Below are 27,248 nucleotides of genomic sequence, written 5' to 3'. Positions count from 1 at the left end.
GCAAAAATATTGAACACATGCACATGGAGAACAGTTCACACTGTCCTCCGTGCTCACGGACGGCCGCCGGGGAAGAAGCGCTATTGTAAGTGCTGTTCCCCTGCGGCTGGTGCTGAACGCGGCTGTCATTCTGCTCTCCTGCTCTGCCGGCAACAGCGAGCAGGAGAGAAAGAATAAATGAAAACCCGACATGGGGTCCCCCTCAGTTTATGAACCAACCAGATGAAACTTACACCTGGGGGCTGCAGCCCTCAGCTGTCAGCTTCATCAAGGTTGATTCTCAAGAATAGAGGGGTCCCCACGCTGTTTTTCCTGGGACATGTCAGCTGTTTTGAGCAGCTGACATGTGCCCGCAATAGCCACAGGTGGAATCGTGATCCACCCGCGGCTATTAACTAGTTAAATGCCACTGTCAAACGCTGACAGCGGCATTTAAATGACGCTTCCGGCCGGAAATAAGCACACCGGTGACCCGCATCACATGATCACGGGACACTGGTATGTTGGCATGACAACCAGAGGTCTCCTGGAGGTCTCTATGGTTGTCAGTCCCGGATTGCTGTGAGCACCACCCAGTGGTCGGCGCTCATAGCAAGTCAGTAATTCAGCTACATAGAGGAGATCTGATCATTGCCTCTATGTAGCTGAGCCGATCGAGTTGTGGCAGCTTCTAGCCTCCTATGGATGCTATTGAAGCATGCCAAAAGTAAAAAAAAATGTTTTTAAAAATATGAAAAAAATAACAAAAATGAAAGTTCAAATCACCCCCTTTTTGCCTCATCTATAATAATAAATGCCCTAAGCAGCTTCCGGTTGTAACAACTTCCGTCCAGTTGTAACCGGTGACGTCACCGCACACCTCTTTCCATGTTAACCCTCAACACACCACTCCTCCTCAACACACACACTCCTCAACACACACTCCTCTCACCTTTCACCATCTCCACTCACGTCCACTCACTCCTTCACTCCACATACGACCCCTTCTCTCACTCCGTCTCTCATACTCACTCCGTCATCGCCACTGATCCACGATCCCCGACATCTTCTTCCGCCGGCGCCATCCTAGATCCAGACGTCCTCCACGCCGGCGACATGTTCTTGCGGCGACGCCATCTTGAGTATCGTGAAATCCCGCGATACTCAAGATGTCGCCAGCGTGGATGCCGTCGGGATCCAAAATGGCGTCGGCGAAAACTCGCGAGATTTCGCCGACGCCATTTTGGATCCCGACGTCGTCCACGCCGGCGACATGTTCTTCCGGCGACGCCATCTTGAGTATTGCGGGATTTCACGATACTCAAGATGGCGTCGCCGCAAGAACATGTCGCCGGCGTGGAAGGACGTCTGGATCCAAGATGGCGCCGGCGGAAGAAGATGTCGGGGATCGTGGAGCAGCGACGATGACGGCGTGAGTATGAGAGACGGAGTGAGAGAAGGGGTCGTATGTGGAGTGAAGGAGTGAGTGGACGTGAGTGGAGATGGTGAAAGGTGAGAGGAGTGTGTGTTGAGGAGTGTGTGTGTTGAGGGTTAACATGGCAAGAGGTGTGATGCTATCGCATCCTCCCGATGCAATAGCATCGGGCCATAATCTAGTTCAAAATAAAACAATAAAAATAAAATGAAACATACAGATATTAGGTATCGCCGCGTTCAAAATCCACAATCTATCAATAAACAAAAGGATTAACCCGATCGCTAAACGGCGTAGCGAGAAAAAAAATCAAAACGCCAGAATTACCTTTTTTTTTTGTCGCTGCGATATTGAATTAAAATGCAATAACGGGTGATCCAAAGAACATATCTGCACCAAAATGGTATCAATAAAAATGTCTGCCGCTCAAAAAATAAGCCATCGCCCAGCCCCAGATCCCAAAAAATGGAGACACTATGGGTCTCGGAAAATGGCAACTTTTTTTTCCAAAATTTTGGAAAAAATTTTCACCACTTTGATAAAAAAGAACCTAGACATGTTTGGTGTCTGTGAACTTTTTCCCATTTTCTAGTACACAACATGGTAAAATCAATGGTGTCATTCAAAAGTACAATTCATCCCGCAAAAAGCAAGCCCTCACATGGCCATATTGATGGAAAAATAAAAAAGTTATGGCTCTGGGAAGAAGAGGAGCGAAAAACGAAAACCAAAAACCGGAAAAAGCTCTGGTCATGAAGCGGTTAAAATACGGCGATAAATTCCAGGATTTTTTTTTTTTAACTCAAATTACAAAATTGCTGTTTTCTTTTAAAACTTCTCAAAAAAATTATAAATGTTTTTGAATATATTACATGTATTTACAGGTGCTTCTCACAAAATTAGAATATCGTCAAAAAGTAAATTTATTTCAGTTCTTCAATACCAAAAGGGAAACTCATATTATATAGAGTCATTACAAACAGTGATCTATTTCACGTGTTTATTTCTGTTACTGATGATGATTATGGCTTACAGCCAATGAAAACCCAAAAGACATTATCTCAGTAAATTAGAATAATCAGCAAAAAAAACACCTGCAAAGGCTTCCTAAGCTCTTAAAAAGATCCCTTAGGCTGTTTCAGTAGCTCCACAATCATGGGGAAGACTGCTGTCTTGACAGATCTCCAGAAGGCAGTCATTGACACATGAGGGTAAGCCACAAAAGGTCATTGCTAAAGAAGCCAGCTGTTCACAGAGTGCTGTATCCAAGCATATTAATGGAAAGTTGAGTGGAAGGAAACACTTGAAATAGATCACTCTGTGTGTAATGACTCTATATAATATGAGTTTCACTTTTTATATTGAAGAACTGAAATTAACTTTTTGATGATATTCTAATTTTGTGAGAAGTACCTGTATATAATTGCAAAATATAATAAATAAAAACAATACAACCTAAGACTAGGTTCACATTTGCGTTTGAGTCCGCAGCGTATCATCCGCATTCACAAACGCATGTGATCGCAGTGTTTTTTATCTGAATCATCTTACGCATGACGCAACAAAACACAGCATTTGCATGCGTGTGTATTCGTTTTTGCATGCATTTGCATTTTTTATGCGCTTTCGTTATAAATTTCCAATCTTTTCCAGTAGCTTTTCCTTAACATTAGACACCCATTAGGCGTGTCTCATGGGATTTCTATATATATAGACACACTGCACTGAGGAAATAGTCATCTTTGGCTGCTGTATCTAGCTGCAAGATGGATCTTGACCTGGACAGCTTCCTAGAAGATCTGGATTTACAACTGAAGTTGGCTGCAGCCTTTGCTTTTGCTTGTCAAGAACAAAGAAGAAGAGAAAGACGGAGAGGACGTCGTCATTGCTATTGGAAACACCCCATCCTTGAACTCTGCGAGAGCCATGGAGCCTACCACTCTTTGTACACAGAGCTGCAGCAAAACCCAGAGACTTGACTACATGAGGATGTCGCAACAGAGCTTCCATGACTTGCTGCTATGTGTCCAAGGATCCATCACCAGGCAGGACACACAGCTCCGTCGAGCAATTCCTGCTGAGGAACCTCTCTTGGTCTCCCTGAGGTACGTAGTGTTGAAAAAGAAACTTCTGTCACAAATAACCCTACCCTATCCCTAACCCTAAGCATTGTACTGATTTTTGTTTTTAATTTTCTTTTCCGCAGATTCCTGGCTACTGGAGAGACATTGTCATTGTTACATTTCCAATTCCGGATTGGAGTATCCACCCTTTCTGGGATTATTGTATACAATTGTCGTGCTTGGCATTCTGCGGCAAGAATTCCTCCCCCAACCCACAAGTGAATTCTGGATTGAAAATGTTTCCAAATTTCAGGAAATTTGTAATTTTCAAAACTGTGTGGGGGCTGGGGATAGCAAACACATTAGGATTATGAAACCAGCTGGAAGTGGAACAGAGTATTTCAAATATAAAAAATATTTTTCCATTGTTCTAATTGCTATTGCGGATGCCAATTGTAGATTTGTTGCCGCGGACATTGGCTCATTTGGACAAGGAAATGACTCGCAGACGTTCAAAAACTCAGACATAAGCCAATGTCTGTATGGGAATAATTTTAATTTTACGCCACCATGACCTCTTCCCAACACTGATGGACTGCCAGTGCCTTTTGTTGTTGTTGGTGATGAGGCGTTCCAAATGTGTGCCAACCTCATTAAACCATACTCAAGTTGTAACATAAATCACACAAAAAAAAATTTCAACTACAGACTGACAAGAGCACGAAGAACCGTGGAGTGTGCATTTGGATTGCTAGTATCAAAATGGCGCATTTTGTGCACATCCATTAATCTAAAAATTGACACTATTGATGAGGTTCTGAAAACGTGTTATTCTGCACAACTACATCATGGTAAAAGAGTGACCAAGCTTATAACCTGAGCAACCTGTTACATTGCATGATTACAAATTTCACCCTCTGAGAACCACAGTGGAAGTTGCCCAGATGAGGGATAAGTTTGCCGCTTACTTTATTTCAGATAATGGACATTTGGCATGGCAAGATGAAATGATTTCAGCCGCTAAGTTATCTGTTATGTTTAAAACATACCTGTAATGTCAAATATTAAATGCCTGTTATGTTTATCTGTACCTGTGATGTTAAAATGTACATGTAATGTAAAAATTTACCCCTAATGTTTGCTGAGTTAAATATAATAAACTACCTTCCCTCAAAAATAAAATGTGTTTGTGTCGTACCTTACCTCAAAAATAAAGTGTGTTTGGGTCAACAGCGGCGCATAAAGATACAAATAACACAAGATATAGTGCTAACAAAATACAACTTTTATTTTCAACACTTTTACAAAAAAAATTAGTTAAGGTTGGGGTGATTTGTTTTTTCTTCGGGTGAGACGGAGAGGACCTTGAGGGTGTGAAGCTGTGAGGATTGGGTAGTAGTTCATGAGGAAGGGGTTACAGGGGAAGAGGCAACAAATTGAAGGATTGGATCAGGGATGGCAGTGGAGACATTGGTGATAGATGACAAAGTGGAATCATGGGAATCGATAGACAAACTAGAAGGAACAGAGACACAAGGAAAGGTAGTGACAAATTGGTAGGTGAGGGTAGAGGTGGTGGGTTCAATGTGGGAATAGTTTTTTGGCTCCTGGTTTTGGTCCTGGTGCCAAGATTTTTTTTTTTGGACCTCGCTTTTCTTGGCTGAGTGGGAGTGATGGGCTCTGTAGCAGTCATCTGGAATGTTGCTGGACTGGGCCGCATTGTGGATACTGCTGGATGCAGGGGTGCTGTAGTGGGCAGTGGTGCTGGACTGGGCAGGGGTTCTGTAGTAGGCATGGGTGGTGGACTGGGCAGGGGTGATGGACTGGGCAGCATTGTTGATACTGCTGGCTGCATGGGTGTTAGACTCTGGAGCATGGTGGATGCTGCCGGCTGCAGGGTTGATGGACTTGGCAGCATGGTCGCTCGGTGAACTGGAGGCGGTGGTAAAGTAGATTGGCTGCTGGTAATATCCTCCGGCCTGTTGATTCTAGAATTGTGACTGCTGCTGGGACTGCTGCTGCTGTAATGCATAGCTGTATGCAACCTGGCAGGCCTGCATGACGTTCAGCTGGAGTTGAGGCGTAAGGTTTTCCGACACGCTCCGCACAATTGCAGAAAAAAAATGTTGCGCCGGTCTCTCAAGGTCGGCTTCCAGGCGGTCAAGGCGTTTGTTGACTTCCTTGAACCCACTCTTCACTCTGTCAGCAATCAACCTAATGCTATCCTGGAAGACCGAGCTTAATTGCATAAACTCGGGAATGCCTGACCACTCCCAGGCCCTCTGCCGCTGACGTGAAGACCCAGCAAAAGCAGAGGCAGAGGGCTAGGAGAGGGAAAAACCTGATGGACCGGCTGCCTCTTCCCCAGCCTGTGAAGCCTGCAAGGTTGCTCCATCACTGGTGGATGACTGGGACTGCGTCTGTTCTGAGACTGGTAGATGAGGGGCAGCTTCAACAGAGGATGATCCGGGTTGTGTGGTGCTGCATCAGGTTCTGTGTGGAAAAGAGAAAAACATTAGTGCAAAAATCAAGGTTGTGATGTGCTGCTCCTGGTTCTGTGTGTGGAAAAAAATTAAACATTAGTAAAAAGAAAAAAAACAATTATATACTTACGTTAGCTGAGCAAGCGCAGGCCTCAGAAAGGCAAGGTCCTGGTGGTACTTGTATTTCCGGAACCTTGCAGCACAACCACTTCAAACTCGAACCTCCTCTCTCATGTCCTTGTTGAAGCGGCCCTTCATTGAGCACCAACGGATTTTGATTCACTTCACTGTGAAGGGGAAAAAAAATAGAAAACAATACACATCCATTCACAGGTTCAATGCTGTTTCAGACCACAATGCAATACTTACCAAAATCTGTTCTGGCACGTGGCGTGGCACGGTCCCAACCAGGCAGTAGCAATTTTGTCACTTCTTCCAAGAGCCGTCGAATCACCACATTGTCGGAGTGCTGATGGTCATGGGTGTCCCACAATGGTACTCTCTCTTGCACAAGGTGGATTCGTTGCTCGTTGTCTATATCCAGTGTGACTTCTTCCCTTTGTGAAACCTATAGATAAAATAAAAAAAAGTAAAACTGAAAAAAAAATTCAATTACAACTCTGATGAAAAGAATACTTTCACCCCGTCTTTCCTCCTGAGACGCATGAGCCCGACGACCCTGGGAAAAATCCTCTCCACTGGATTGCTCCTGCTCTTCATCACTGCCAGGTACCTGTAAAGAAATTAAATGATATAACACATGTGGAGTATTGCCAGTTAATACATACCAATCAGTATAGCAAATGTGATTGCATAATCTTTGTCTGGTCCACCCTGGGAAGAAGTCCGTTCTTCACTTGAGGACATTTTGAAGAGCAGGCAGCAGTCAAGTGAAACACTACAGAAAAGAACAGAAGAAAAATTAAACTTGTAAAGATCCAAAAACAATGCAGACCCAAAAAAATGGACAACAGTACTTACATTACAGGCAGTAGTCCAACACGACAGCAGTCAGCACAGGCCAGGGACAGACAGCAGCAACAGGAGACAACCACAGCACCAGGAGATGGCCAGTAGAAAACCGCTGCACCAGAAAACAACCACTGCACCAGAGAGACGACCACTCTACAAGGAACAGAAAAAGCATTCAGAGAGATAGACATTTCCAAAACTTCTATACTTACATAGACAGTGTTGTCCTCACCATGACAGAAAGCAGCAACAGGAGACGACCAGTAGAAAACCACTGCACCAGGAGACACCCACTGCACCAGAGAGTCGGCTAGTATACAAGGAACGGAAAAAGCATTCAGAGAGACAGACATTTCCAAAATTTCTATACTTACATAGACAGTGTTGCCCTCATCACGACAGAAAGCAGCACCAGGAGACGAACTGGAGAAACCCGCTGCACCAGGAGCCAACCACTGCACCAGGACAGTCGACACCTCTAACAGTAAACAGATAAAAAAATTAGTACAAAGTACAAACAGCAGTGAGAGAGGATGACATTTTCTAAGGTTCTATACTTGCATAGCCAGTGTTGTGGTATCGTCCAGAGTCCAGAGAGTTATGGCCTTGCTGTGTCCACACTTCCTTTTATAGAGTTTTCAATTAGCAGGTGATTGAATCACTTCCTGGACCAACTCATTAAAAAAACGCATGCATATAGAACGCATGTGCGTATGCATGTCCTTGCGTACGCATGTGTTCCCATAAACAGTAATGCGTTTATTTGACACACTCATCCGCATGTGCACGAACGCGCATATTTGACGGATTTTTGCCGCTTCCAAAAATCCAACATGTTGCGTTCGCCGGACCCCACCGCACACCGGAAAGCAAAGCATGCGTGCGCTGATGCATGCAAACTGATGCAAACACATGCCCCTGCATACACTATGTTAAAAATAGGCAAACATGACGCATAAGGATTGCTGCGGATGAAACGCTGCGCAAACAAACGCAAAAGTGAAACCAGCCTAAGACTATGTAGGTGGAAAAAAAGTGTTATGGGTCTCGGATTGGAAAAATAATAAAAACTAATAAAATAATTTTGTTTTTGCTAGCAAAATAAATTAACGGGAATTTTTTTTTGTAGCACAAAACATCGGTAAATATATAAGGGAGGGAGGGTGGGACAACATCTTCCATGAGTCAGCCGGGGAGAAAGAGAAAGGACTGACCCCTGGCACCTGATTTTAACCTGTGTAGGTGTGGCTGGACGCCCCTTCCTCTTCACCTCTATTGGTCAGTTGGGAGTCCTAATTAATGCATCACCTGGGGGGAATAGATGGGAGGGGGGAATTGGGCACTGAACGATGTTTCTAATAGTTTTGGTTATAGGGGCTCTGCAGTCAGAGGCACGTTCCTTAATCAGAACCGTGCCTGCCAGACTGCGAAGACCCGTGTGTCTTAAACAGTGCCTTCCCCCTCCCACCAAACCTTGCCCCTCTCTACACTTTCGCCACGGAGGATCATGTGTATGACCTACACAGGACTCCGACCCCCCCCCTCCACAACAACAACATATGTGAAACCAGCCTAAGACTATGTGGGTGGAAAAAAATGTTATGGGTCTCAGATTGGAAAAATAAAAACTAATAAAATAATTTTGTGTTTGCTAGCAAAATAAATTGGTTCACAGGAGGTTAAATGAAAAGGAAAAATAAAAACAAAAGTTTCAGAAATGCTATAACATACCAGTGTCATTGATGCTGAATAATACCGACTGTGAGCGGCTAGGAAACCGCGTACAGATAGAGCAGCTGCTCCAATGCAAAATACATGATCGTCCGTACTGTGCAGCGTACGTGGGTGTATGATGCCTGGCCAGGATTGCTACACCTGTGTAGAGAAACCGAAAGCCACATGCAGCTCTATTCACATCTGTATTAATTTTTCTGTATTAATGTTCCGTTACAGGAATCGAAATAGAAAACTAATGTTCCAGATGCCTACATTGGCTATAATGGGGACTGGGGAGGTGGTGAGAGTGATGGCTTAGTGATCTGCAGTCAGTCTGGTGGTGGTGTGAACTGTGTTCATGAATTGAGTCATAATTCCAGGTGTTAAATTGAGTCCCATTGTCAAAGGGTTGAACTTCCTTATCAGTTTGAATTCCCAGAATTTCCTCTCTCTGTCCATAAAATGACATTTGAATATTAAGAGTTTTAAATATGTCATACAGTGTCCAGGTCCAGAGAAATGTTTTCCCACAGGTGGCTTCAATTTTTAATTTTGTGCCTGTGTAGATTCATCCTTGTTAGTAGGTTTTGCTTAGTTTTCCCAACATTGGCTCCTTCAGGGCACCTTGAACATTGTGTCATGTACATCACATTGCAGGATGTCCATGAAAAAAATCCATGATGTTATAGTCCTGATTTGTGTTGGGTATGCATACTCTATTTGTTGGTAGTATGTGGGGACAAGTCTTGCTTTTTTAGTGTTACAGGGCAATGTGACTTCCTCTGATGCTGATGAGAGGTATTCTCTAATGCTGTAGATAAACCCCCCGATCTGACCTGCAAGTGAAGAAAAATAAGTTTAATTATACTCACCCAGGGGGCGGTCCAGTCCGATGGGTGTCACAGGTCCGGGTCCGGCGCCTCTCATCTTCCGCTGCCTTCCTGCTTGCGCCAAGGCTCCCCAATATCGCACTCCTGCGCAGGCCTACTTGTCTGCCCTGTTGAGAGCAGAGCAAATTCCTGCAGTGCGCAGGTGCTGGACCTCTCTGACCTTTCCCGGCGTCTGCGCACTACAATACTTTGCTCTGCCCTCAACAGGGCAGATAAGTATGCCTGCGCAGCAGCGCGATGCACGGGAGCCATGAATCAAGCAGGAGGGCTGCAGCGCAAGAAGATGGGAGGAGCCGGACCCGGACCTGTGACACCCATCGGACCGGACCGCACCAGACCGCCCCACGGGTGAGTATAATAAAAGTTATTTTTCTTATCTTTCATGTTGGATCGGGAGCTTATCTACAGCATTATAGAATGCTGTAGATAAGCCCTGAAAGGCAGTGGCCGCATCTTATAGTGGCCAAAACAGGTGACAGGTTCGCTTTAAATTAGGAGACTGTTTGTAGGAGAGAAGTGGTAGATCTAGGAATGTTACTTTCAGTCTGTGGTCTATGGGTTGAAGATCAGCACCGTTCTTCTTGAGGATGCTAATGTAGAGGTTGTATGTGACCACAAGAGGCGCCCTGTTGTTATCTTCCCTCTGTTTGTAGCCCAGGAGGCTGCTTCTTGGGGTCCTTGTAGCTCTGTGGATCTGTTCATCTATTACCAGTGGATGGTATCCTTGTTGTAGGATTGTATTCCACAGTGATAATAGAAAAAGATGATCCAGCTTCCAAAGGCAAAGTTTAATTGATTAAAAGATTCCATCATGGGTGTAGACACAGCCACGCATTTCGAACATCCATTGCATTCCTTAACAAAGCTGAGCAATTGTAAGTACACAGTGCTATGTAATGTGTTGACTGCAATATATTAAGAGGACTAAAACTTTAACGGGAAGGCTTCTTTAATAATATTTGTATTCATAAGGGTCAACGGTGCTTTTTGCCCACTTTATGACAACAACCCTTTGAGGCTGGCCCTGATGTAGGATATTAGTCGATGTAAACCTGAAGATAAATGTTGTAAAGCCTCATTTTGTGCATAGTTTTATTTCAGCCCATGCGTGTATGAACATTTCTCACCACGGCAGGAGTCAGCGGAGTCTGTACATTTAATGTAAGATAGAAATGAAAAATGTAAGCAGCTGTCTGGCAAACCATTTCAATTTGTGGGAAATATTTTCTGAAGCTTTTTTTAGTATCACATTCACAGGAAACAGATTTTGTCCCAGAGCTCCTGTGTGAGTGTCCTCCGGGGAACAGTGTGTCACACAACCGTGCAGATTTTGGAAACAAATTGTCCATTTTCTATAATATTCAGAATGCTTGGAGTATGGCACGGCTCAGACAATGTTCTGCATTCCGTAGAATAATATAGTTGGGGATTATTTTGGCATCTAAAACCTTGATAAGGTATTTAGTGAACATATGCTGTTAGTAAAAGATGGATGAAAACTTAACATTATAATTGTTATAACCTGCCGACAATCTAATGCCTAAACTGGGTCATTAAGTTCACCCGAGCAACGAGTATACTCGCTCATCATTAATGATGAGATGTTGTCTCTGTCTGCACACAGTAAATCAAAAGTATTGGGACAACTGCCCATATTGGGGGGAAAGGTGACTTACTTCTGCACAGTGGTCTACCTGTGAATTCACTTGCTCTCCAGTGGGCCAGTCCGAGCCTGCATGTCCTGTTTGAGAAAGGTTTACAACTACATTATCCTCTGACTTTTTGCCTGGAAGCTGCCAATTTCTCCTAATGTGTTTTCTTTAAATAACAGCCAGATTTGAGCAAGTCACGTAGGCAGCCTTAGGCCTCTTTCACACTTCTGTTTTTGACCATCAGTCAAAATCCGCCAGTTTTTGAAAAAAACGGATCCGCCATTTTTTTTGGCAGATCCGTTTTTTCCCCCATTGAGTTGCATTACCGGCGGATCTTGACGGGTGGCCATCTGTTGGATCCGTTTTTTTGCGGATCCGCCAAAATGTTTGCGTCCGCCGGCATGCCTGGACGGACCCTGCAACGTTTTTTTTGCTGTAGAATCTGCATTTTACAGTGCGCATGCCTGGAGAAAGGAAGTCAGCCGGGAATTTAACCCTGAAATCCTTTCTGGTGGTGGAAAAAAAAATTCTCTCTCTCTATCTCTCTCTCGTCCCCGGACTGCGGTTCCTTTAAAATTCTTCAGCCAACGGATCCGTCAAAAAACCGGACCGCTGACATCCGTTCACTTCAGTTAACAACGGATCCGCTTCCCGCCATTTTGGCGGATTTTAACTGATGAGAAAAAACTGAAGTGTGAAACAGGCCTTAAGTAGTTTCTGTTTCTAATGATATATCGAGACATACTGTAAAGCCTAATCAATTTATTATATCAGATGCTTTCACAAAAGAGCGAGCTATCAGTCCAATAATACCAGGGTAGATAATAGGAGACCAACTGCACCAGAATGCCAGACATCACGGTCCAAGACACTAAACAATGTTAATTCACTGAACCCCCCCCCATACCGAAATGAAAATATATTATTTTAGAAAGAAGATACTCAGCGAACGTGTATGTATTCTGATCAGTTATTCCAGCGTTTGCCGCTCTCCAGAAAACCTGTTTCTGCCTGTTCCCCCCATACACCACTGAATATATTACATTCTCCAGTCTGCGTTTTCTTAAGCGAAAGTGTATTTGTATCACGTTTATACAAATATATGGGAAATCTCAGCTTTATTAGTATTGCTGTAACTTAAAGATGGATTAAAACTTGGGATTTTTTAAACATTAAACAAAAATCATTTTATTGGTGGAGGAAATGGTAAGGAACCCGGCGGCACAGATTATGGCTTTAATCAGTCTGTTGTGCGGCAAATGAATGCAGAAATGGCCTCTTGTTAGTCTTGGTTCACATGGATGGATATTGTTATAGCAACCTGATAACGGGACAAATCTTAGGTGTCTGAATAAATGGTGTCTCGTGTTCTAAAATGTTAGCGGCGATTCATATGGAAATAGTCATCTTAAAATAATGAGTAACCAACAGCTCTTTTTTTTTAGACTGAGCAATGCAAGAAAGTTAATTTAAAGGGGGTTATACTCACATTAGTACTACATCGAGCAGGGGAAAACCAGGTGAAATCTACAGAGGTTGATACTACTTGTATAATGAAGAACATGCAAATTGTCTCTTCTGATAGGAGGAGAACTTGAACTCTAGCGCCGCCTATTGGAAGTAGAAATCCTAAAAGTCAGTATCGACCCTTTAACGAGCCTTGCCACTTGGCATCGGATAAGAAGCCAAAGCAGAAATTGTGAACAAGAAGTTATAATTCGCCTATGGGTGTTTCTTTACTGTGAAGTGTCCTGGGTTGAGTGTCCTCTTGAGTGATAAGTCTAGTGGTTTCGTGGATGGATGCCCAGGACATTTATTAGTAAGGGAATACCCAGTGGATGCTTTAACTACTATTGGGATTGAAAATACTTTAAGACATCATTTATGTAGGTGGTCCTTTAACTTCTTGATCTTCCTTGTTCTTGAAAAGAATGCCAGAACATGTGAACACTGACATTTCTACTCCTGAAAGTACACAAAAATCATCGTCAGTCCCCTGAGAGCTCTGAAAAGTTGACTTAAAGGGGTTGTCCGGGCTTTTCACATAATCTCGTTTCCTCCTCACTAGTTTCACTTTCCATAGAACACTGTTCAGCGTGTGTCTGGGGGAGGAGCAGCTGGGTGGTTCTGCTCTCTGCAATGAGGCTGCTAGAGGGGGAGGATTTGTTACTGTGTGAGGAGGGATAGGCTTGTTCATGTGGTCGGGGAGGGCCTGTTGCTATGGAGGGTGGGGTTGTTGCTATAGAGGGCAGGTTTTTAGTAGAGTAGGAGGAAATGACCAGTTCTTATTTCAATGCCAGAACACACCCCCCGGATGTTTTTCTTACAAGCAAGAGATGATATCTAGCAAACCCTGCAAACTGGCCACAGAAGGTAAATTACTTATTGTCATAATTCTGCAGCCCAGATATGCACTGAGATTATGTGAAAAGCCCGGACAACCCCTTTAACCTTTATTAAGGTTAAAGAGGTATTCTTATTTTAAGCATTTATTATGGATCTACAGTATCCTCTTGCACTTGGGTGACCCCCATTATCCTTACACTTTAATTGATTGGTCGCCATGTTTGAGTGCAGATCTCTACATTGAGTTATATGGAACTCAAGGAAAATCGTGGTCAGGAATTGGCTGATGAAGGTCAACTAACCCGATATTCAGATAGATGAGAGTCACAAGGGTGGGTCCCAAACTTTTCAGGCATTCATGACATGTTATATGAACATGCCAGAAATACCTAAAATAGAAACCTTTCTGCCAGATTGGTGGAGATGGAGTTATGGTGTGGTGAGCATTCTTTTTGGCACATACAATACCTGGGTTCTCTGATAACTGTGGATGGACATTTGGACAGTAGGGCTTATCTAAGCAAGTTCTGTTGGGTATCTTATAGTAGAAGGGCAATGCACCATGTGTCATATAGTCGTGGGTTGATTCTAAGAGCATGGTACTTCTCCGATCTTTATAGCTCCCCAGACATTACTCATACAATATATTGCATCTTTAGGAGGAGGTAAAACAGGCTGTTCAGAACATGTCAGTACCTCCATCTAATTTGCAAGAACTGCGAGAAGCTATCCTCTCTTCATGGGCCATTGTTTCTCTTCAACGAGCCTCATAGAATCTATGCCTGGACGAATGGCTTTGGTTCTAATCTCCAAAAGAGGTCCAAGCTGTTTCTAATAAAGTGTCTATTTAGAATATTCGGGAGCAAAAAGAAAATCAAATTTGCTTTACAACAATTTTTTATTTTACAACTAAAGATTATTTTTTATGAAGATGTTTAGAACAACTATATATATAAAGTTTTATCTAACACAAGTCAGGGAGTTAATATTTCCATTTTTAAGAGTGTTATTATTCTTTTAAAGCTAAAGGGCTCTTATCTTATTTTAGATTGTTTAGATCCATTTATGTAACCAACATTGTATTAAGCGCTGAAAGCAAGACAACGCCACTAATGCTCAGTAACCCTCTCCGAAATGTGCTATTATTACTTTTTAGTAGAATTGAGCGAAACGGGTCGAAAAAATTCAAAAGTCGCCGACTTTTGGCAAAGTTGGGTTTCATGAAACGAAACCCGACCCTAGGATGAGGTCGGCCACGAGGTCGGCGACTTACGCGCCAAAGTCGCGTTTCAAAAGTTTGTTTTGCGCTTTTTTTCAGCCAATCAGGATCCACGGACACTGTGGGCAACGTGATGACATAGGCACGGGTCACCACCATCTTTCAGAAGGGCATGCAAGTGATTGGCTTGCTTTGGTGGGCGTCACAGGGGGTATAAAAGGGCGTGCACGCCGACCGCCATCTTACTTCTGCCGATCTTAGTATAGGGAGAGGTTGCTGCTGATTCTGTAGGGAGAGCGTTAGGCAGGGAAGAAGACAAAAAAACTGCTTCTGCTGCTAGCGATTTGGCCTGCACAACACACCAGTCACTGTGTGTGCAGTGCAAGGGGAGGCTATATAGTGGTGTATCAGTGGTGTTGGTTGTTGGGCTGCCTTTTAAGGCTTCCTGACAGGCTGGCATTGCTGTTTACCCACTGCTCCGCAAACTGCTTTTTTAAAAGCAATCCCAATTTTTTTTTTTTTGTCCTGCTGAGAAGAAAAAAAAACTGCTTCTGCTGCTAGCAATTTGGCCTGCACAACACACCAGTCACTGTGTGTGCAGTGCAAGGGGAGGCTATATAGTGGTGTATCAGTGGTGTTGGTTGTTGGGCTGCCTTCTAAGGCTTCCTGACAGGCTGGCATTGCTGTTTACCCACTGCTCCGCAAACTGCTTTTTTAAAAGCAATCCAATCTCCCTTATCCTCTAGTCACTTTTGTCACAGCTGTGCCATCGAGCCTGTCACATAGCGCTCAGATATTCATTGGGCCTCACACAATCCAAAAGTGTCCAGTGTCCAAAAGTGTGTGCAGATATTCAAAATCTCCCTTATCCTCTAGTCACTTTTGTCACAGCAGTGCCATCGAGCCTGTCACATAGCGCTCAGATATCAGTGGGCCTCACACAATCCAAAAGTGTCCACTGTCCACAAGTGTGTGCAGATATTCAAAATCTCCCTTATCCTCTAGTCACTTTTGTCACAGCAGTGCCATCGAGCCTGTCACATAGCGCTCAGATATCAGTGGGCCTCACACAATCCAAAAGTGTCCACTGTCCACAAGTGTGTGCAGAAATTCAAAATCTCCCTTATCCTCTAGTCACTTTTGTCACAGCTGTGCCATCGAGCCTGTCACATAGCGCTCAGATATCAGTGGGCCTCACACAATCCAAAAGTGTCCACTGTCCACAAGTGTGTGCAGATATTCAAAATCTCCCTTATCCTCTAGTCACTTTTGTCACAGCAGTGCCATCGAGCCTGTCACATAGCGCTCAGATATCAGTGGGCCTCACACAATCCAAAAGTGTCCACTGTCCACAAGTGTGTGCAGAAATTCAAAATCTCCCTTATCCTCTAGTCACTTTTGTCACAGCAGTGCCATCGAGCCTGTCACATAGCGCTCAGATATCAGTGGGCCTCACACAATCCAAAAGTGTCCACTGTCCACAAGTGTGTGCAGAAATTCAAAATCTCCCCTGTCCTATAGACACCTTGTACCTTGTTTTACATTACTATATAGTTTGTTGGATTTTGTCTACATTTCTACCAAAAATGAGGAAGGCTGGTGGAAGAGGCCGTGGAATTGGGCGGGGGTTGGCAGCTGGTAATGATGGTGTTGGTGGTGGATCTGATGGTAGTGGCAAGAGCAAAATAGGACCGAATGCAGGAGGTGCTGACCCTGCGTCATCGTCTGGCTACATAAGGCCTCGAACGCTTAGTTTTCTAGGAGTTGGCAAACCGCTTTTAAAGCCAGAGCATCAGGAAAAAGTTTTGTCTTACATTGCTGACTCAGCCTCCAGCTCTATCGCCTCCTCTTCTTCAGTTGTAAAAAGTAAAAGCACTGAGTCGTCATTGGAGGCTCATGTTCATGAACCACACCTTTCCTTGTGTCCTTCACCCCAACCAAGATTGAAGGATGACGCAGGCCATACTACTGATTACTCCATGGAGCTGTTTTCACATACCATGCCTGGATTATCAAGTGAAATGGTGAATTACCCAGGCCAAGATGAATCTGACATGGAGTGCACTGATGCACAGCCGCTGATGGATGATTCTGCTGGTACATTCACTCAGAGCACTACATTGTCCTCGCAGTGTACAGAGCCAGATTCTGACCCTGATGAGACTCAGGTGCCCCTTCCCGCACACTATACCACCATACACGGTGACACAGAGGAAGGTGCACATGACATAGAAGAGGAGGTGATGGATGACCCAGTTGTTGACCCAGATTGGCATCCATTGGGGGAAGAGGGTGCTGCTTCCAATAGCTCAGATGAGGAGCATCCACAGCAGACATCGACATCGCAACAGCTGTTATCTGGCAGGCCCGGAGCACTCCAAAGACAGGTTCCAAACATCAAAAGAGTTGCTGGACAGCTTGTCCAGAGGGTCAAAAGATCACAGCGTGCTAGGCCGCAAAATGTCTGCCAAAGTAGGAAGAGTGCAGTGTGGCACTTTTTTGAACAAAATCCTCATGATCAGGCCAAGGTTATCTGTAAGAAGTGCGCAAAGACCTTTAGCCGAGGGAAAAATCTGAAAAATTTGAATACCAGTTGCATGCTTAGACATTTAACCAGCATGCACTTGCAAGCGTGGACACAACACCAAACCTCAAGTGCCACATGTGCAACTGATCACAACGAAGGTAGTCAGCAACGCTACATTGTTTCCCCCACTGTAAGCCCACCGGTTAGCACAGCAGCAAATGTTGAGGTGTCGTTGCAAGACCACAGCAGTCAGGGAATCCCACTGTTATATCAACGAAAGACTGATTCTAGGCCATCAGAAAGAACACCAACTCCATCACCATCATCAACCCTCTCTCAGTCCGCCCTGTCCACCGCTACTTCCACCATATGCAGCTCTCAAGTCCAGCTCACCCTCCCAGACACTATGAGTAGGTCAAGAAAGTACTCAGTCTCTCATCCGCGTACACTGGGTTTGAACGCCCACATTGCCAAACTAATCTCGTTTGAGATGATGCCCTTTCGGTTGGTGGAAAGCACAGCTTTCCGCGAACTCATGGCCTATGCAGTACCACGCTATGACCTACCCAGTCGCCACTTCTTCTCTCGCAAAGCCATCCCAGCCCTCCACCATCATGTGAAAGACCGCATTGTCCATGCACTCAAGCAGTCAGTGAGCGGAAAGGTGCACCTCACAACTGATGCATGGTCCAGTCGGCATGGCCAGGGCCGTTACGTGTCCATCACTGCGCACTGGGTTAATGTGGTGGATGCAGGGTCCACAGGGGATAGCGGTGGTGGGACAGTGCTGCCTAGCCCACGGTATAGGAAACAGTTGGCTGTAGGCGTTCGACCCTCCTCCTCCTCCACCTCCTCCAGAAGCGAAAGCTCGTCCACAGAGCGCAGTCGTACGAGCACTCCATCTGCAGCTGCCACTGTTGCACACGATGTGTCCCCCTATCGAGCGGCTAGTGGAAAGCGTCAGCAGGCTGTGTTGCAGATGATGTGTTTGGGCGACAGACACACCGCCGAGGTGCTGGCCGAGTACTTGAAGCGACAAACTGAGTCATGGCTGGGCAGTGTACATCTTGAGGCAGGCAAGGTAGTTAGTGATAACGGCCGTAATTTTGTGGCAGCCATAGCCCTTTCAAAACTCAGCCACATACCTTGCTTGGCTCACACCTTGAACCTGGTGGTGCAGTGCTTCCTCAAAAATTATCCGGAGTTAACAGCCCTGCTCCAGAAGGTGCGAAGACTGTGCGCGCACATCCGCCGGTCGCCTGTACACTCCGTTCGTATGCAGAAGCTGCAGCGATTGCTCCACCTTCCCAACCACCGCCTCATTATCGACATTGCAACAAGGTGGAACTCCACCCTGCACATGGTGGAGCGGCTGTGCGAGCAGAGGCAGGCCATAATGCATTTGTGGGAGGATACACGGCCAGGCACTTTGAGAGCAGACATGGAGTTGACAGGTGTGCAGTGGTCGAAGCTGAAAGACCTTTGTAAAGTCCTTCAGTGTTTTGAGGAATGCAGACGGCTGGTAAGCGCAGACGACGCCATCCTAAGCATGAGCATCCCACTTATGCGTCTGCTCATGCAAACTTTGACGCACCTTAAGGAGCAGGCGTCTGCAGCCAATGTTGATGAGGAGGAAGAGGAGGAGGGAATCCTTGATGACATTCAGCCATTGTCTGCTCAGGGACCTCTCCTGGACGAGGTGGAGGAAGAAGAGGAGGAGGAGGAGGATGATGGGGATGATTACTTAGGGGAGGAGGATGCATCTCGTGGGGCAAGTGAAAATGTTGGCGTGGCAAGGTCTGGTACAGGGTTTGTGCGTGAATGGAGGGATGTGGATTTGCCAGAAAGTGCTCCTCCACCCAGCACTCGCAGTGCATCATTGACACCGGGAACATTGGCCCACATGTCAGATTATGCCTTGCGGATCCTAAAAAGGGACCCCCGCATTGCCAAAATGATGAACGATGATGACTACTGGTTGGCCAGCATCCTGGATCCACGCTATAAAGGCAAATTACAAAACATCATGCCACAGGAGAACCTTGACCTAATATTGGCTAATAAACAAGCAACTCTGGTAAATCGGTTGCTTGAGGCTTTCCCAGCACACAGCAGCGGTGATGGTTCTCACATGAGCCGTACGGGCCGGGGGCAGCTTGGCAGAGGTGTTCGTGGTGCACACAGCAGAAGTGTCGTTGGAGACAGGGGTTTCATGACAATGTTGTGGACTGATTTTTCAAATACCGCTCACACAACTGGTAATACTGCATCGATGGAAAGTGACAGGAGACAGCAGTTGTCAACTATGGTAACAAACTACTTTTCCTCCTATATCGATGTTCTCCCACACAGGTCATTCCCCTTTGACTATTGGGCCGCTAAACTGGACACCTGGCCTGAATTGGCACAATATGCCTTACAGGAGCTCGCTTGCCCAGCTGCAAGTGTGCTATCGGAAAGAGTCTTCAGTGCAGCTGGATCGATCCTGACAGAAAAAAGGACCCGTCTGTCAACCCAAAATGTGGATGATCTAACCTTCATTAAAATGAACCACGCATGGGTTTCCAAGGATTTTGTCCCACCTTCCCCTGATGACACATAGGGTGACAGAAAAATGGCTTGCTTTGGTCCACCTCTTCCTGGTACTTCACATATTTCGCCTTTTGCATCAGCTGAATGTCCAACATCAACATATGCCACTTTCTAAAACTCCCTAACTGTGCTGCCTCCCCCCCCATGGCCGGGGTCACCACCTACCGCACGACACCGTGCGAGTGCCGTTGCCCTGGACAGGTGGGTAGGCCGACTCTTGGGCGCGGGCACTGGCACAGGGTCCCTCATAGTGCAATCAAGTGTCTCTGACGGTGGTGGTGCACACCCGCCGTCAGACACACCGCTGTACTATGAGGGGCCCAGTGCCAGTACCGACGCCCACGAGTGGGCCCCCCTTGCTTGGGCAGGGCCACAGCATTTGCAATCTTTACCTCTCCCTGCTCCTCCGCTGTGTAATCTGGGCCGTCAAATCCATACTGTGCCTGACACCGTCTGAGCCTGCCTCCTGAGACATATATTTTGAATGTGTACGCTATCCATACATGTTATCCAGGGATACGGTACCCTTTCTAACCTTTGTGCAATCACGTGCAATCCATACTGGGCCTAACACCGTCTGAGCCTGCCTCATGCTGTATAGACATATATTTTGAATGTGTATGCTATCCATACATGTTATCCAGGGATACGGTACCCTTTCTAACCTTTGTGCAATCACGTGCAATCCATACTGGGCCTAACACCGTCTGAGCCTGCCTCATGCTGTATAGACATATATTTTGAATGTGTACGCTATCCATACATGTTATCCAGGGATACGGTACCCTTTCTAACCTTTGTGCAATCACATGCAATCCATACTGGGCCTAACACCGTCTGAGCCTGCCTCCTGAGACATATATTTTGAATGTGTACGCTATCCATACATGTTATCCGGGGATACGGTACCCTTTCTAACCTTTGTGCAATCACGTGCAATCCATACTGGGCCTAACACCGTCTGAGCCTGCCTCCTGAGACATATATTTTGAATGTGTACGCTATCCATACATGTTATCCAGGGATACGGTACCCTTTCTAACCTTTGTGCAATCACGTGCAATCCATACTGGGCCTAACACCATCTGAGCCTGCCTCATGCTGTATAGACATATATTTTGAATGTGTACGCTATCCATACATGTTATCCGGGGATACAGTACCCTTTCTAACCTTTGTGCAATCACGTGCAATCCATACTGGGCCTAACACCGTCTGAGCCTGCCTCCTGAGACATATATTTTGAATGTGTACGCTATCCATACATGTTATCCAGGGATACGGTACCCTTTCTAACCTTTGTGCAATCACGTGCAATCCATACTGGGCCTAACACCGTCTGAGCCTGCCTCATGCTGTATAGACATATATTTTGAATGTGTACGCTATCCATACATGTTATCCTGGGATACGGTACCCTTTCTAACCTTTGTGCAATCACGTGCAATCCATACTGGGCCTAACACCGTCTGAGCCTGCCTCATGCTGTATAGACATATATTTTGAATGTGTACGCTATCCATACATGTTATCCGGGGATACGGTACCCTTTCTAACCTTTGTGCAATCATGTGCAATCCATACTGGGCCTAACACCGTCTGAGCCTGCCTCCTGAGACATATATTTTGAATGTGTACGCTATCCATACATGTTATCCAGGGATACGGTACCCTTTCTAACCTTTGTGCAATCACGTGCAATCCATACTGGGCCTAACACCGTCTGAGCCTGCCTCATGCTGTATAGATATATATTTTGAATGTGTACGCTATCCATACATGTTATCCAGGGATACGGTACCCTTTCTAACCTTTGTGCAATCACGTGCAATCCATACTGGGCCTAACACCGTCTGAGCCTGCCTCATGCTGTATAGACATATATTTTGAATGTGTACGCTATCCATACATGTTATCCGGGGATACGGTACCCTTTCTAACCTTTGTGCAATCACGTGCAATCCATACTGGGCCTAACACCGTCTGAGCCTGCCTCCTGAGACATATATTTTGAATGTGTACGCTATCCATAAATGTTATCCAGGGATACGGTACCCTTTCTAACCTTTGTGCAATCACGTGCAATCCATACTGGGCCTAACACCGTCTGAGCCTGCCTCATGCTGTATAGACATATATTTTGAATGTGTACGCTATCCATACATGTTATCTGGGGATACGGTACCCTTTCTCACCTTTGTGCAATCACGTGTAATCCATACTGGGCGTGAGAACGGCTGGCGAGCTGTTAAGCAAGCTACAGCACGTGTCCAGACAAGTACAGGGATTCCCTAGCGAGGAGACTTATTTGATTGTTTTCAATGTTGGGACAGCAATTTTTGGGGAGCACTATACTCTGGAGAATGATAGATGGGGCCCACCATACACTGGAACGTTCCAAAGGTGGACATCAGACACTGGAGCAGCATTTACAGGGCCCATTATACACTAGAGCATTAGAAATGGGGCCCATTATGTTTGGAGCATTATTTGGGCCCATAAGACAGTGGAGCTTCATCCATGGGGACTAACATATACTGTAGCATTATGTGGAGCTCATCATATACTGTTTCAAACATTATATGGGACCAATGATTCTGTATGGAGAAATAGATGGGCCTCGTCATGAGATGTAAAAAGTGAAGTATTTTTCATTGTACTATACCGCTATTTCTCTGCCGTATCGGAGCATGATGAGTTGTGGTATTATGTGTTAAAGGGGCGCTCTTTCGCCCAGGGCACATGAAAACCTGGAGCCAGCCCTGCCCCCCCACAACTTTAGCCAAATAACCCCCATTTTTCAGTGCGTAACTTGTATTATGAAGTTAATTAAGGTTGACAAGCTTAAGAAAGAAGAATTGATGCTTTTGGCATTCAAATGGGCACTGTAGGTGTGTTTCCTGTCCTCCTCTCACTGCCGACTTTTATTCCCCATTGACTTACATTGGGTTTCGTGTTTCGGGACGACCCCGACTTTTCCCTATAATCGGACGATCTTGCTCGACCCGACTTTTGGAAAAGTCGGGTTTCACGAAACGAAACGCGACCCTAAAAAACCAAAAGTCGCTCAACTCTACTTTTTAGTATTACTGTGAAGTGTAAGATTTGTTACCGTAGATAAGAAGGGCACTTACATTAATACATTATGCAACAACCTCTCCATATCCAGGTTTTATACTACAGCATAAGTAGATAGTAAAACAGATTTTGGAACACTGAAGTGAAAGCTTCTGCATTATTCATCCACACGGCAAACTTTCAATTTTAGTTTTTGTTCTTAACCTTCTTTTTTGCTTTTTGGAAGGTAGATCAGCTAGAAACTTATATGTGAAGATCTGAATGGTGTGAATGAAACCGTTAAGTGTATAATTGTATTGGCTGTAAGGCTGGCATCCCACGATACGGCAGCCTCAAGTGACAGCTGTGGCCAATGAGTTTGCGTTTTCTGTACCCCTGAGGTGTCGTCTATAAACTTCTGTGCACATTTACCCCTGCAGGCCAAAGAGGGTGCTCTACTGCAAGTGAAAACGCATCATATGAACGTAACCTAAAAACAGCTAATGAAGTATTTGGTGTCAGCAAATAACCAATTCTCTAAACCGTACTTCCTCTTCTAATGCCAATATTTAGACATCAACTAATTGTCCGCTTTCGGAAAAATACAGCTCCGGTGTTTCCACTGTTACCAACATTGCGTTGGCACTTTACAGATTATTGTATGACCTCCCCAGCTCCGCCTATCCATTTTTGATTGAAGTTGGTTTAAGCCTCATCTTTTCTTGGTCTACAATGCTGCACATTTACCCAAATTGATTCTGAAATTTTAGAACAGTCCCAGAAAATTCAGGACAATTGGCATATTTGTATTCCTGATGGGATCAGAGGCTTTGGTTGCTTTTCAGGATGCGAACAAAAGAAGCAGACATGTTGAAATTCAGCACAAAATTTTCTGTTGCAGAAAAGTTTAGAATGCCCCCATACACATTGGATGGACATCCGGTCCCATTTTTGGTTAGCTAATTTGCTTATTGTCAAGAGCAAAGGGACCCTAATTTTAATGAAAATGCATTGTCCAAAGTCTCTTTACTTTCTAAATGCCTTCTCTATAAGACAAGCATGCATGGCTTATAAGTCTCCTCCCTCTGACATGCCAGACTTGGCTTGTCACTCTCCACAAGGAGAAATGTTACCCCTTGACCCCTGATTGCATTATGACAGAACATTTAAAAAAAGTAACAGCAAGTATGAAATATGGCCACCTTGGTACCTCACATATTGTTTGTAATTAGGTATTAGAAGTGATAAGTCTGTCATATCTTATTGCCAGTGTCATACGAGCGTATGAAAAAGCATCCAGAGAAACTTGGTCATCGTGCTCTTACTGCACACATCTGTATAATATTCTAAGTTGAACGTGTCTTAAAAGTAAGTCTACACATGGCCAAAAATTTTTGAGGATGGATCTATCTACAAACCTTCAGCAAAATTTTTATGAACAACAAGCAAATTTTGATGTCGATTCGTCATCTGCTACATTGAAAGGGGAGAAACATGCAAACAAAAATAGGCATGGGAATCTTAAAATCTACAACATTTGTTCATTTTCCACGTGGAAGAAAATTATTTCAAATACGTTTTGAATAACCTTTCTATTTATTTCAATGTAAAATCCTCTTTGCTGTTCGTACAAGTTTTTCTCAGTGCGGAATTTCACTTCTTTGGGACAAATTCCTTGTGTAATCTGTTCAAAACTTGACACATCAAGTCTAAAAGCTGCAAAAAATATATATACCATATATAATCGTGTATAAGCCGAGTTTTTCAGTACTTTTGTGCTGAAAACGCCACCCCTCGGCTAATATACAAATCATTGTGACAGAAGACTGCGGGGGAGGTGGAGCAGCGGGTCACTGGAGGCAGATGCCGGTGGCTGTAACTGTGCCTGCTGCTAAAGAGAAATGAATATTCACTGCGCTGGCAATGAATATTCATTTCTCTTATAGCGTGCACAGTTACAGCCAAGATGCTGCGAGGGCACGCAGGGAAGGTAAGTAGGATGTTTGGTTTTTTTTTTATGCTTTTCTCATGGAGGCCACACAAACAAGGATAGGGATGAGGAACCACGCATACAAGTATAGGGATGAGGAGCCATGCATGCAAGGATGGGAATAAAAAGCCATGCAGACAAGGATGGGAATGAGGAGCCATGCAGACAAGGATGGGAATGAGGAGCCATGCAGACAAGGATGGGAATGAGGAGCCATGCAGACAAGGATGGGAATGAGGAGCCATGCAGACAAGGATAGGGATGAGAAGCCATGCAGACAACGATGGAAATGAGGAGCCATGCAGACAACGATGGAAATGAGGAGCCATGCAGACAAGGAAGGGAATGAGGAGCCATGCAGACAAAGATGGGGATGAGGAGCCATGTAGACAAGGATGGGGATGAGGAGCGATACAGACAAGGATGGGAATGAGGAGCCATGCAGACAAGGAAGGGAATGAGGAGCCATGCAGACAAGGATGGGGATGAGGAGCCATGCAGACAAGGATGGGGATGAGGAGCCATACAGATAAGGATGGGAATGAGGAGCCATGCAGACAAGGAAGGGAATGAGGAGCCATGCAGACAAGGATGGGGATGAGGAGCCATGCAGACAAGGATGGGGATGAGGAGCCATACAGACAAGGATGGGGATGAGGAGCCATGCAGACAAGGATGTGGATGAGGAGCCATGCAGACAAGGATAGGGATGAGGAGCCATGCAGACAAGGATGGGGATGAGGAGCCATGCAGACAAGGATGGGGATGAGGTACCATGCATACCAGGATAGGGATGAGGGGACAATGCATGCCCAGCTTATACTCGAGTTAATAAGTTTTCCCAGTTTTTTTTGGCAAAATTAGGTGCCTCGGCTTGTACTCAGATCGGCTTATACACGTATATATACGGTATATATACTTCTAAAACAAAAAGCTCAGTTTCCTGATGTAGATTCCTCTTGAAAAACTTGTCTAATTTTTCATCTCTATGTTTATATTCTTACACTTTAACTCGGCAGATTTTCATTTTCTAATTCAAAGAAAACCTTGCTGACTAACCATGTGAACAAATCCAGAGTATATTTTCTTACATCTCCTCCCTCATTTCTTTCTACCATCCTACCCCACCTCTCCACTCCACTGATAACCTAAGAATAACATCCTCAATAATCCGAACCTCCCACTCCCTTCTCCATGACTTCTCTCGTGTTGCACCAGTTTTCTAGAATGCGCTATCCAAGAAAATCCGGTAATTCTCAATATCCACAGTTTCAAATGTGACCTAAAAACACATTTCTTTAGCTTGGCCTTTCACCTCCCCTCACTAATCTAACTAACTATCCCCTGTCCTCACTTCCACGCACTCAGTAGTACTTTGTACTTGTACAGATACTGGCTGGTCACTGGCTCATGCAGTATTATATTGAATGCCTTTATTTGTTACACTAATGGCTGAACCTTACAGGACAAGCATTTTCTTTTTACCTTTTACCTTCCTCGTCTCCTCTATTTCCTCATAGATTGTAAGCTTGCGAGCAGGGACCTTAGTCCTCTTGGTATCTGTTGAATTATGTATTACTTTGTAATGTCTAATATTGTCTGTAGAAATCCCCTCTGTAATGTAAAGTGCTGCAGAATATGTTGGCGTTATAGGCATAAAATATATTATCAATATTATTATTTGAGCTGTGACAAATTCACAATTCTTTCCTTTTATCAGACAACTTTTCTTATTTTAAATACATATATTGCAGGCTAAAAATATTTTTTTTTACAGTTGGGCTGCGTTAAAGTTTTTAAATAAAAGGAGAAAAATACCAGATTACCTGTAGCTACTTTATGATGTGGGAGCACAGAAATTGGTCCTGACCAGACATGGGAGTATACAGAAAAGTTGTGTATTCCAACTCCAGTTAAAAATAAAACCCTAAATTCCAACTCCATAATTTGGCAAACATAGTTAAAAATTGCCAGTCAAGGTGTAGCTACGCGTTTCAGATGCACTCTGTCGTCCTTTGTCAAAGACAATTTTTAACCATGTTTGCCGAATTATCGCTACGGAGTTGGAATTTTAATTGTCTTCAATAAAAGATTTTATTTTCAACTGGAGCTGGAATACACAACTTTTCTATTAAAGAGTTTACACCTTTTGGCTTTTAAAGACTCTATATTTTATTTCCCTGCACATTCAACTTTGATGTGGTCTGTAATCATAATCCAGCTGAGAGGAGCTCAGGAAAAGAGTTACCAAAAATAGGAAAAAAAGATAGACAGCTCACTGACAGCCTTTGCCTGTGCACGGAACTCCGTCTTGTCTAGACATGGTT

The 27,248-nt window shown here is 44.6% G+C and overlaps 1 protein-coding gene across 2 annotated transcripts in view; it reads left to right on the top strand.

The window, feature by feature from the left end:
- The window catches only part of STK39 (serine/threonine kinase 39), a 443,332-nt gene that overhangs the window by 325,649 nt on the left and 90,435 nt on the right, over positions 1-27,248 (top strand). The gene's annotated exons all lie outside the window — the stretch shown is intronic.

Source organism: Dendrobates tinctorius, unplaced genomic scaffold, assembly GCF_039654945.1.
Source record: "Dendrobates tinctorius isolate UK_male_01 unplaced genomic scaffold, ASM3965494v1 ptg000143l, whole genome shotgun sequence".
In the NCBI taxonomy this organism is placed as follows: domain Eukaryota; kingdom Metazoa; phylum Chordata; class Amphibia; order Anura; family Dendrobatidae; genus Dendrobates; species Dendrobates tinctorius.
This window is presented reverse-complemented; position numbering and strand designations above follow the sequence as displayed.